Here is a 13336-nt window from a genome sequence, read left to right as displayed (position 1 = left end):
GTCCACGTCCAAACTTTCCTAAAGTTTGGGGAGAGTTGGTCATTAAGAACTAGATTGTAACAGCCAGACACCGCCCTGAGTAGGGGAGCCACACAGTCCTAGATTGAGAGGTTGTGCTCAGGGTTTCCCAGTTTACAAGACAGGTGTACAGCTTGCATCGTACTTTGGATTGAAGCAGGCTGTTCTCTCCAGTGTACCCGGCCTCCTCCATGATATATTGTGTGAGAGTGTGAGTAGGGCTGAAGCCATTGTCCTCAGCTCCTTGAGTGCCAGGACTGTGATTATGACTGGCCCTTATGCAGGGAAAACCAAAAACGGGAGGTTCCTTATGTGCACATCTGGGCCAGTCACAGTTCAGACCTGAATAAAGCAAGCCTCTGTCAGAAACCTGTTTCAGTCAGTGTGATTAGCTAGTTCAGTTGGAAATGTTATGTTCCAGATGCAGGTGATTTTCCATGACTTTGAAACTTGATGTGCTCTTGCATAAAGTTTGCAGCGGCACGAGGTGTTCACCAAGTGATGCAGGAGCTGCAGGAACCAGTGTTGCACTGAGTAAGGTAAACATCGAATGAGGCAGTGCAGGGTATCTGCATGGCACATGACTGTGTCTTCCAGACGATGTAATTTCTTTAAAAAAAAAAAAAACCTATGTAAGCAGAGTCTGAATGAGCTCCCCTGGACATCTAGTAGTGAGCTGTGGAAAACACTTCAGGAGCTGATTTCATTTGCATGGACGCACCCACGCTGCCTAGGTGGTCAGCATGATGGGATTGCTTGCCCAAATGATCACTTGTGGCTGGTGTTGGATCCCCAGTCTCCTGGTTATTGGGGCAGGAGTAATAAAGGGTTGTTATCCTTGTGTGAACTGAGGACAGCAGAACTGTACCTAACATACCCCAATGGAGGGACTCACCCTCAACTGAACGGCACTTGCTAGGCAGGGGATGTGGGTTCCAAAGCCCAATGAGTTGAGAGAGGGTGGGGATAGGTACTTGTGCCTGGTGAGGTGGGCCTTATTTAAGGGTCCTAAGCGCCATTTGACCCTTCCTGTCTCCACAGTATAATAGAAGAGCTAGTTTAGACTCAATTGAGAGTCTTGTTACATGCTGCAGAGCTGAAATCGTTGATACCTAGGTCTAAATATTAGACCTACTTTGGGATAGTGTCTCTATTGCAAGAGACTGCCCAGTGTGTACCGGCAGTGAGGCTTCCCCACTAACAGCTGAAATCACTGAGAGTTGTGTTAAGTGGGGAGGGGGCCCTGAAGACATCTTGGTGAGTAGCTGGCTGGCAGAGAGGTATGGCTGGTGGAGAGACATGACAATTGGCCGTTGGGGCGACAAACGAGTGCCCAAGCAGTGGAGCGTGTAAGGTGCCTCCTTATCCCCCCCACTCCACAAAAGGAATTTTGGGTTGCTGGACTTAAGAATCTGAGGGGAAAAGGACAATGCTCAACTTACTTGGGGTGGGTCTTTTGCTCATGGTTTATGCTTATGAAGCCTAGTTGCGGTGTTTTCCCAAATTAATGCTGAGTTACTTCCCTCCTTTTATTAAAAGTTTTTGCTACACTCAGACTCTGTGCTTGTGAGAGGGGAAGTATTGCCTCTTAGAGGTGCTCAGGGGGTGGTCATTGAGTGGGGGCTCGAACCGGTTTTGTGTTGTATTGCTGAAAAGGAACCCCTAGATACTGAACCCGGCCCTTGTTGCTGCTGACTTTACCTGGCAGAAGAGTTTCACCAAGGAAATGTGAGTAAAATGGTGTTAAGATAATGTTGCATGGCTAAGTTATCAAATATCAACAAAAAGCCAGAAACACACTGAACGCCATGTGCTTATGTTTTATGCTACAGTCTTTACTATGTGATCACAGATTGCTGCTCAAGTATAACTTTCACACGTGCAATACAATAGGAGTAATTTTGTTACATGGCTGTGTAGACAGCCAATGAGTATCAACTAACATTGTTGTCCCTCTTGGCCTTTATAAGCTAACCTAGAACTCACCTCTCTTTAGTATAATGTCTTCCAACCTATTTGTTTTGATTCTATATAAACCAGGCACTTACTGTGTATAAAATAGCCAAAGCACACTTAAAATGGTGTATTAACAACATTCAATAAAGGGAAAACCGAGATGTCCTTCATAGTTCTTCTTTGTTGTTGTTCTGTTAACTGTAGCCATATTACTCACTTAGGGAATCACCATTACACTAGAAAGGCACTCTGGATATCTTACTTTAAACATCCCGTTTCCTTTATTTTTTTTTTTCTCAAGGGATGTGATTGGTTGCTGGTGTGGAGCTGCAGATATAATTCTTTCTACTCCATATATTAGGAGACCCAAAGTGGCTACCCTAAAATTGAAACCAGATCAGATCATTTATAGTTCCCTTCAGAATGGAGTAAGGTTCATGCAGAGAATGGAACTCAACTACTGATGTTGATTCAGTTTCTAGATGTTTCTCCTACCTTTTATTGTTCAGACCTACAGTCTCATTCTTTTGCATCAGCACTCAAACATATCAGTAAGGATGTAATGATTAATTCCTTTTCATTTTTTTTAACTTGGAATCTCTCCCTTATCATGGATATAATGGTAAGGCTCACCCTCGTGATTAGGCATTAAGATTTCTCCTTACCAACGTTTAGTTTGAGACACACCTGCATTTTTATGTTTATCACCTGATGATTTTAACTACCTTTGACCCTTTTTCATTAGTTTACTTTGAGCAAATAATAAACCGGTTTGAGTATAACTGGTATTGTTATACTGTTGCGCTCTGTGTGTGTATGTAAATTTGTATATGTGTGTGTTACAGGTGGCACAGGTAGCCTATGGTTAAGGTTGTCCAACACTTCCCATTATAACACCCTGTTTTCAGTGGCTTCTAACTTTGCCAGTCTTTAACTGTTTGGACTGAAAATTTTCATGCCAGGTGTCTGCTGAAGGCTGAATTTTAAAAAAAGTTTCAGCTAAAATGGTTCAGCCATTTCTAAGAATGAGGTTAGGGAACAATGTGCTATTGGTCAATGTTCTAACAGCTAAAGTACCTATTGATATGTTGGAAAAACAGCTGCATTATCACCAGGGATTTCAATCTGAGTGACGTGCTGGAGGTCTCATTATGTCAGTGCTAAACAATCTTTGGAATTTCTAAAAATGATAGATGACAATTTCCTGATTCAAAAAGTGTTGCATCCAACATGAAGGAATTCAACATTATACCCTATCTTGACAGATGATGAGAAATTAGTCACAGAAAAAATGGTTACTCACGTTCTCGTAACTCTTGTCCTTTGATATGTGTTGTTCATGTCCATTCCAATCAGGTGTGTGTGTGCACACGTGCACGGTAGCCAGAAGATATTTCCCATAGCAGCCTCCATCTGGTTGGCCTGGGCGCCCCCTGAAGTCATACCTTCATGGCGCTCAATATAGAGACCTGCCGACCTGTCACACCCTCAGTTCCTTCTTGCCAGCTACTCTGACAGAGGGGTAGGAGGGTGGGTATTGGAATGGACATGAGCAACACCCCTCGAAGAACAACAGTTACGAGAAGGTGAGTAACCATTTTTTCTTCAAGTGCTTGTTCATGTCCATTCCAATCAGGTGACTCACAAGCCTAAGTTCAGGAGGTGGGGTTGGAGTAATCCACTGATTGGAGCACTGCTCTTCCAAAGGCCACATCGTCTCTGACCTGCTGGGTAATCGCATAGTGCGTCATGAAAGTGCGTATGGAGGACCACATCTCTGCTCTGCAGATTTCCTGGGTGGGAACCTGCACCAGGAACGCAGTTGAAGAGGCCTGGGCTCTGGTGGAGTGCGCAGTGATTGGAGATGCGGGCACCTTCGTCAGGTTGTAGCACTCACGGATGCAGGACGTGATCCATGATGAGATACGTTGAGAGGTGACAGGAAGACCTTTCATTCTGTCCACCACTGCCACAAATAACTGGACAGACTTTCAGAATGGCTTTGTTCTCCGGCTGTAGAAGGCTGGTGCTCTGTGGACATCCAATGAGTGAAGCCTCTGCTCTCTGCTGCTGGAGTGTGGCTTAGGATAGAACAGTGGGAGGAAGATGTCCTGGTTGATGTGAAACTGGGAGACAACCTTTGGGAGAAAGGCTGGGTGGGGTCTGAGCTGAACCTTGTCCTTATAGAACACCGTGTAAGGGGGCTCTGATGTCAGGGCCTTGAGCTCAGACACTCTCCTGGCTGAGGTTATCGCTTCCAGAAACGCCAACTTGTTTGAGAGAGAGAACAAGGGGCACGTCGCCAGAGGTTCAAAGGGCGGTCCCACAAGTCTGGAAAGGACCAGATTGAGGTCCCAAGCCGGGTCAGGCTGTCGGACATGTGGGCCCGTACTCAACTGCCTCGCCTGGGTAGGAGTTGACATGGCCCTGCCTGGGGCCCTGGTGCTGTGGCCCGACTGGGGTCTCACAGCTGTTGGCTCCTTAGACTTAGCTGGGGGAGAATACTCCCTCTTTGGTTGCTGCTGCTTCTTCTGAGGCACCGGCGACTGAGACCAGTGCCTGGCTGATTGGCTGTGGGAGGAGTCCTTTTTCGGCACTGGTTCCTGGGATAAGGGTGCCGGGGCACTTCGCACGGACGAGGATGTGCTGGGTGTGGGGTCCCTTGACCTGGGGTCTGAGTGGGGGCAAAGAGCTGCCTCCATTAGGGGAACCTTAAGCCAATGTTCCCTTTTTTTAATAGTTCTGGGACGGAACTCATGGCAGATCCTACACCGGTCCTTTTGGTGACCTTTCTATAGGCACCTTAGACAAGAAGCGTGGGGGTCACTCTTTGGCATGCGTTTAGCGCAGACCTCACAGGTTTTGAAACCCGGGGACCGCAGCATACCCCAGTTCTGGGGAGTCGGAAGGGGGGGACCCCCAACAAACTCTAACTATTATACACTAACTGGAGAGAACTATATACAAAAAATGAAGATAAAGGCACTTGCTAAGCAAGGGCTATGGGAAGTTCCAGCTAATCGTCACTGGCGGTAAGAAGGATCTGAGGTGGTGGCGGGTCGGCAGGGTTCTATATTGAGCACCATGAAGGCGTGACTCCAAGAGGGGCCCAGGCTGACCCGATGGAGGCTCCTATGGGAAAAATCTTCCGGGTACTGTGCACATGCGCGGGCACACACCTGATTGGAATGGACATGAACAAGCACTCGAAGAAGAACTAAAAATGACTGGTTGTCCAGATGCAAGTGATCATGGGTTGATTACACTTGTTATGTGTAAATAGGATAAAGTCCCAACTAGTGTGTGTGTGTGTGTGTGTGTGTGTGTGTGTGTGTGTATAATAATTGATCCTTTTAAAATGCCAGTTTCACAAAGCTGATAATTATTATGAGCCAAATCAGCTGGGAGGAAGAATATAAGCAAAAACGTGAATGATAATTTGGAATTGTTTAAGAACATTTTTACTAGATGCCCAAAGAGACACAATACCACAATCAAGAAAGAAGGCTATATTGGTTATAAAAACAGACTGGCTTAGAGGTGAAGTGAAAGCAGCTATAAAAATAAAAAACAAATGGAAAAAAGGGGGAACTGATAAAAATGAATGCAAATTAGAAGCTAGGAATTGCAGAAAATTGATAAGGGAAGCAAAAGGACACTAGCAGAACTCTATGGCCACCAGAGTTAAGGACAATAAAAGGAGGCTTTTAAATCTATAAGGACTAAAAGGAATCCTAACAATGATAATGGTCCATTACTAGATGGAAATGCTAGAATTGTCATTAATAATGAAGAAAAAGCAGAATATTCAATATATCTTTTAGTTCTATATTTAGGAACAAGCCAGATGATGATGATTAATGATGAAATACTTTCTATTCCAATAATAACTAAGGAAGCTGTTAAACTGCAGCTCCTTAAGTTAGACATTATTTGATCAACAGGTCCAGATAATTTGCATCCAATAATTGTAACAGAGCTGGCTGAGGAGCTCTTGGGATCATTAATGTTCATTTTCAATCAATCTTGGAACACTGAGGATGTTTCAGAGGACTGAAAGAGAACTAATGTTGTGTACCAGTATTTTAAAAGGACAAACGCTATTTAATATTTTTACAGTGACCTGGAAGAATGCAAAATCATTACTGATAAAGTTGCCAGATGACACACAGATGGGGGGAGTGGTAAATAATGAAGAGGAGCTGTCACTGATATTGAGCAATTGGGCTTGGTTTGAAAAGCTGGGTGTAAGAAAACAACATGTGTTTCAATATGGTCAATGTAAGGTCATACATCTAGGGCCAAGAATGTAGGCCATATTTACAAGGTGGAGGACTCTATCCTGGGAAGCAGCAAGTCTGAAAAACCCTTGGGTAATCATTGTGGATGTGCCGTCTGCTGTCCCCATTAATATTTGTCCAAATATGGAGAAATTATAAGCCTCAGAATAATCACACTTTCCACATGCTCAGTAGAGACTTCTTAGAGCTTTGCAGCTAAATTCTCCAAAGAGCATGCTCCATCCTCAGGCTGTAACGGCTAAGCAGAACTGTCCTTGAAAATGCTCCTCTCAGCTGCTGGGGGCTGCTGTGGTTCCAGAATTGAGAGCAGGTAGACTATCCATTCAGTGCTTGCAATGCACCCCCTGTAGGTACCTAGTGCGTCTGCCTGCTTCAAATATAGGATGAGGAATGGTTGGGTAAGGGGGAAGAATGGGAAGCGGGAAGTGGATGGAGGATTGGATCCTTGGGGGAGAGGGACTAGGGCAGGAGCAGAGCAGGATATTAAGGGAAGATAGGGATATTATTTTTATGCAATGAGCATTATGGTTTTTCTTCAGTTTATACCCTGCTGTTTTGTGACGGTATTAAAGCAACTGCTGATGCTTTCAATTCTACCAAATGTAAGAATGTTAAATCTCCCTGTGTGTTCTGCTGATGTCTTTACCATGCAACATGTATATCCCCCACATCATTATACTGAGAAGCATCGGGACAAGTTACAGCAAGAATCTAATTACTTTGATCCCAAAAATACTTAACTCAGTGTGCTGTGACAACTCCTTATGACACTGATTATAACTCTCATTGTTACCTTGTGCTTCCTTCCATCAGTCTGTTGTATTCACCTGTCTTCTCTTGTCTTACAGTTGTACTACAATACAGCTCTTCAGGGCAGGGACCATCTATTTGGTATATGTATGTGCAGACTATAGCATGATGGGTCACTCATCTCTGATTGAGGCTGTTAGGCACTCCTATGATAAATCAGTAATAAATAATTATGGACAGTTGGTCTCATTTGTAAAACGCTGACAGGTTTTAAAATATGAGAACTAAATAGGCTGAAATGATGTGCAGCCAATGAATTTTTCCATTACCCACCTTTAGAACACATGCAAAGGGGAGAAAAGGTTACACGAGGGTGTGTCTGATCACTCCAAACTTTTACAGAGTGATATGAGTGCCAGTGAATTTGTCCCTGTGACTCCACTTCCCCCTGCTTTCTTTTTAATCACACTGTAACAACAGAGAAGAATATCATTCACAGTGGCTGTGACTACAAGAAGCATTAAAATATAGCCAATTTCTGCACAAAGACAATTTGCACCTTCCCACTTCTAGCAGAAATGACCTTATTGTTATGTGTATACAAGAAAGGGAATAAAAAAGATTAATGCTCTGGATTCAGTGCTCAGTATGGCGTCCTGTCCTTTGGAATTTGTCTTGGTCACAATGAGACATCTCGGTCTTTTGGTGCAACCCCACTAGTTCATTATATGAGTCCTGATTTCATCTCAGAAACAAAGCACCCTCTGTCTAGCTTGACTTACACTGGCAATCCTCTGGAACACACTAATATGTCTGTTAAATGAATTAAAATACAGCCATGGCTGGAGCTGCTCCTTGCAGAGTTCCTCAGAGTGGTCTTGACTCAGGGCCTGATCTAAAGACAAGTGAAGTCAATGGGAGACATTCCACTAGCTTCAGTGGCCACTGGATCAGACCCATAAAGCCCTTTTCAAGTGTGAGATCCCCTATGATTGACTGAGAGATCACTAAGTGGCTGCAATCAAAGCAGCAGTGTGCAGGAATTGTACCATTTGATTTTGAGGTCACTGCTAGAATTTAACAAATTTTATTTGTAAATGTGCACCCATATTTCATCCTTCTGTAGGTGTATTAACATGGCAAACTATCTTGGAGTTATAATATAGATTGATCACAGAGGAGGTTTTCAAAGGAACAGATGGGAGTTGGGAACCAAAATGAATGCAATAATACACTTCCACACAAGCTTCTTTGAATTTGTACATTCAAGCTACCATGTATTACCAAACAGTTATCAATCCCAAACTGATCTGAAACTAAGTACATCAGACAGTACATAAGAATGAGTTATAATGAATCTGTTGCTGAAGTCTCAATACTGTAACTTTTATGAAGGGGTCTTTTTCATGTCCTGTTCCTTTTAATTATTACAAAGAGTGAAATTATATTTTTTAAAAAGAGAACAACAAATGTTGGGGATTTTGGGGCATGATTCAAACCCCACTGAGTCATTGAAAACTCTCACATTGATTTCAGTGGTCTTTAAATCAGGTCCTTGTTATAGAAGAAGTCACCAGGCTGCGCAATGCAAGGATAATAGAACATGCAGTGAGGCAAAAGGTTAAAAGAGAGACCAAAGACCTCAGCCAATCCATACTTTATCTTATTGCCAGCTGTCTTATGCAGCCAAGAACGAGACCCACACACATCTGCTATGGAAAGGTATTGTAGTGTACAGACTGTGAGGCATGCAGAGCATTCAAGGATGCACTTTCTTTTTTTTTGAGCCAAGTTCTTAAGCAAACAAAAAGCAAATTTGATTCACAGGTTTGCAAAACTGCATTGAACGCTGTTGAAAGGAAGCATTTTGATTACGAAGCACGGGATAATCCCATAAGAGACCCCACTGGAGTCATCATGGATAGTTCTCTGAAGACGTCCACGCAGTGTGCGGAGGGAGTCAAAAAAGCAAATGGGATGTTAGGAATCATTAAAAAAGGGATAGAGAATAAGACACAGAATATCTTATTGCCCTTATATAAATCCATGGTACGCCCACATCTTGAATACTGCGTGCAGATGTGATCCCCTCATCTTGAAAAGGATATACTGGCATTAGAAAAGGTTCAGAAAAGGGCAACTAAAATGATTAGGGGTTTGGAACGGGTCCCATATGAGGAGAGATTGAAGAGGCTAGGACTTTTCCGCTTGGAAAAGAGGAGACTAAGGGGGGATATGGTTGCAGGCTGTACATGGTGCTCTCCCCAGCTACACATCCCTACTAGCTAGAGCATCCTCAGCCTATCCCCAGCACCCAGGCTTGCTCAGCTGTTTTGCTAACTGGGGGCTCCCCTGCCAAATCCATGGTTGCCTTGCCTCATTCCCCCCCAAACTTGGGGTTCCCCCAGCCTCCACTTCCCCCTCCACAATGTGGCTTCCCCACCCCTTCCTAAACACTCTTAACTCTTCATATGCCTTTGGTCAGACAGCACTCCGTACCATAGCCACAGCTGCTTTGGAGCAATATAGCGAAGGGGCACTGATATGTTGCTACTCATGAGCATCTTCTATACTGCAGAATGTCAAAGCACCCAGTACTGGTAATCATACAGGTTCACAGAACTCATAGGTGTAGTGAAAAACAGGGTAATAATTATAAATCTACAGTGAGCACCACATCTTCTTCTTAGCGTATGTACAATGTGCCTCAGGTGGCGTGGCCAGGATTCATCATTGAATTTGGTCCGTTCACTGGATCATTCGCTCCTCCGGCCCACGCTGGGTACTGACAGGAATTGCGATGTGAATGCTGATTCATGCCCCCCAGCACGGCATAATCCTTAGGTTCACTAAAAGACAGTGTGATAGTCATAAATGTACCCCAAGCACTACACAATTCCTAGCAACGCCCAATGCTTCAGGGCCAGATAGAGCACAGTCCAGCATGGCACGTTACTGGGAAGACCATTGAAGTGCTCTTCCAAGGCCTCGCTCAGCCGCTACTTCCACGTGGAATTCTTCCAGTGGCCCTTGAGTCTGTCCAAAGCCAGCAGACAGCTGCTCCCCGTCCACCCTGGCAGCAACTTTTCGCCCTTTGCCTCACAGAGATTATGCAGGACACAAGAGGCAGCTATAACCATTGGGATATTTTTCTTACTGAGATGTAATCTAGTGAGTAAACGCTGCCAGCATCCCTTCACTCTCCCGAAAGCAGATTCACTGTCGTTCTTCCCCTGCAAAGCCTTGAGCTGTTGAGGTAGCCAGTGTGCTCATGGGCAGCATGTAATGGAGGCTTGGGGAGGTTAAGCCTCCCCAAATCTCTGCTAATGCTCCCTGCCATGGCCCTGGGGCTAGGCCGCAGCAGGGCTCAGAGCTCCTCGGGGCGGGTGAGGCTTGGCCCCAGCCAGCTGGCCAGGGCTCGGGGCTCCTCAGGGCAACTTGGGCGAGTGGGTGGTAGGGGGTTTGGTGATCTCTGACCCCAGTGAGCGAGAACGGGGGTGGAGTGGGGTCAGGGCTTTGGGTGGAAGGGGTAGGGTAGGGGCAGGCCTCAGGCAGAAGGGGCAGGGCAAGGGGCTAGCCTCCCCAAATGGCGGGGGGGCTTCATGTGCAGTCCATGAGTGTACTGTTTCATGAGTCAAGAGAGCAAGAAGTACCTTGGGTCCCTCAGGATCACTACTGGCATTTCAATATCACCAAAGGTAATCCTCCAGGCAGGAAAAATGGTCCCCGCTTGCAGTTTCCTGAAAAGTCTTATGTTCTTCAAGCTGCGACCGTCATAGAATCATAGAATCATAGAATATCAGGGTTGGAAGGGACCTCAGGAGGTCATCTAGTCCAACCCCCTGCTCAAAGCAGGACCAATCCCCAATTAAATCATCCCAGCCAGGGCTTTGTCAAGCCTGACGTTAAAAACTTCCAAGGAAGGAGATTCTACCACCTCCCTAGGTAACGCATTCCAGTGTTTCACCACCCTCCTAGTGAAAAAGTTTTTCCTAATATCCAACCTAAACCTCCCCCACTGCAACTTGAGACCATTACTCCTTGTCCTGTCATCTTCTACCACTGAGAATAGTCTAGAACCATCCTCTTTGGAACCCCTCTCAGGTAGTTGAAAGCAGCTATCAAATCCCCCCTCATTCTTCTCTTCTGCAGACTAAACAATCCCAGTTCCCTCAGCCTCTCCTCATAAGTCATGTGTTCCAGACCCCTAATCATTTTTGTTGCTCTTCGCTGGACTCTCTCCAATTTATCCACATCCTTCTTTTAGTGTGGGGCCCAAAACTGGACACAGTACTCCAGATGAGGCCTCACCAATGTCGAATAGAGGGGAACGATCACGTCCCTCGATCTGCTCGCTATGCCCCTACTTATACATCCCAAAATGCCATTGGCCTTCTTGGCAACAAGGGCACACTGCTGACTCATATCCAGCTTCTCGTCCACTGTAACCCCTAGGTCCTTTTCCGCAGAACTGCTGCCGAGCCATTCGGTCCCTAGTCTGTAGCTGTGCATTGGGTTCTTCCGTCCTAAGTGCAGGACCCTGCACTTATCCTTATTGAACCTCATCAGGTTTCTTTTGGCCCAATCCTCCAATTTGTCTAGGTCCCCCTGTATCCTATCTCTGCCCTCCAACGTATCTACCACTCCTCCCAGTTTAGTATCATCCGCAAATTTGCTGAGAGTGCAATCCACACCATCCTCCAGATCATTTATGAAGATATTGAACAAAACCGGCCCCAGGACCGACCCCTGGGGCACTCCACTTGACACCGGCTGCCAACTAGACATGGAGCCATTGATCACTAGCCGTTGAGCCCGACAATCTAGCCAACTTTCTACCCACCTTATAGTACATTCATCCAGCCCATACTTCTTTAACTTGCTGACAAGAATACTGTCAGAATACTGTCATGCACCCTCCTTGACCAGACAACATTGATACCAGTGAAGCATCCCTGGTGCTCCACCCACACTTGCATAACCACGGAAAAGTAGCCCTTTGTGTTGATTTACTCTCTGACAAGGTGGGCTGGTGCCAAAATAGGGACGTGCAGATGATTTATCGCTCTACTGCAGTTTGGGAACCACTTAGCTGCAAATCCATCGACATTGTCCTGCACATTGTAGAGAGCCACAGTCTCGCATAGCAGGATACAATTCATGGCCCTGCACAGTTTTGTGACAATGGCCTCCCACTGTGGCTTTTCCAACACCAAAATGATTTCCCACTGACTGACAGCAATACAGCGCTGGAAGCAGCCACTGTGCGATCATCACTCACTTCTTCGCTGTGAGTGGAGCTCTCGTTCTGCTTGGCCATGCTGGAGGCAAGCCCTCTCAGAGGTCCAGAGAGGCCCGGGCCACTTCTAGCTTTTGAGGTCCCTCGCCATAATAAAAATAAAAAATGACGACACATGAAAACAAAATAAGACACCAAAAAGAGTGCGACATAATTTGAATATTTTTTTTTATTTAACAAATGCTTTTTTAGCCTTTTTCTGTGCAAATGCACTAATTATTGAGGAAAAATCTAGCTTTCATGCAATGTCTCAGTTGATATTAAGCATGGCGAGCCCATTCAAATGCTCTTGTCCCATAGTTGAACAGTGATAGTTCTTTACCTGCTTCAATATGTTGAAGGTGCGTTCACCTGAAGCTACTGATGCAGGCAAACTGACAAAAATACACAATGCAATTGTGATATTAGGAAACACCCCAGAGAGTCCAAGTTTGAGTATACCTTGAAGCAATTCTTTTGGCTTGCAATCCAATTTAAAGTTTCTGGACTATATTCGTTTGAGGAAGATGACCTTGTCACTGAGATCTTTTGAGATTGTTTTTGTTGTATTGTTCAGCTGCAGAAAGTAGATCTTCATTACTCAAAAAGAAGAGGAGTACTTGTGGCACCTTAGAGACTAACCAATTTATTTGAGCATAAGTCTGTCGAACTGCCAAAGAAACCCAAAAAGGGTACAAATTAGCCGCAGTGAGTCAAATCGACGTGTAAGACCTGACTGAATAGAGTGGATGACAGGGAAGACATTGACCCTATAATGCTGCTCGGCATCGGATTCAGTAGGTAAATTGTGATTGGGGAGAACTCAGATGAAATGCCAATATTCTGTGCTGCTAATTTGGACTCAGCCAGGATTGCATCCCATTGTTCACGAATCTGTTGAATGTCATTGGTAAGACTTTCAATGTTATTCCTCTCAACATCAAGTGTAGAATTGCGTGCCTCATTTACCAGATTAGTTTGGTGGATCATTGTAAGTAGCTTCATCCTCAAAGATGACATCAGAATGCACTCA

This window comes from Natator depressus, chromosome 6 (genome assembly GCF_965152275.1).
Source record: "Natator depressus isolate rNatDep1 chromosome 6, rNatDep2.hap1, whole genome shotgun sequence".
Taxonomy (NCBI): domain Eukaryota; kingdom Metazoa; phylum Chordata; order Testudines; family Cheloniidae; genus Natator; species Natator depressus.
The sequence above is the reverse complement of the archived record's forward strand: the minus strand, read 5'-3'. Positions refer to the sequence as shown.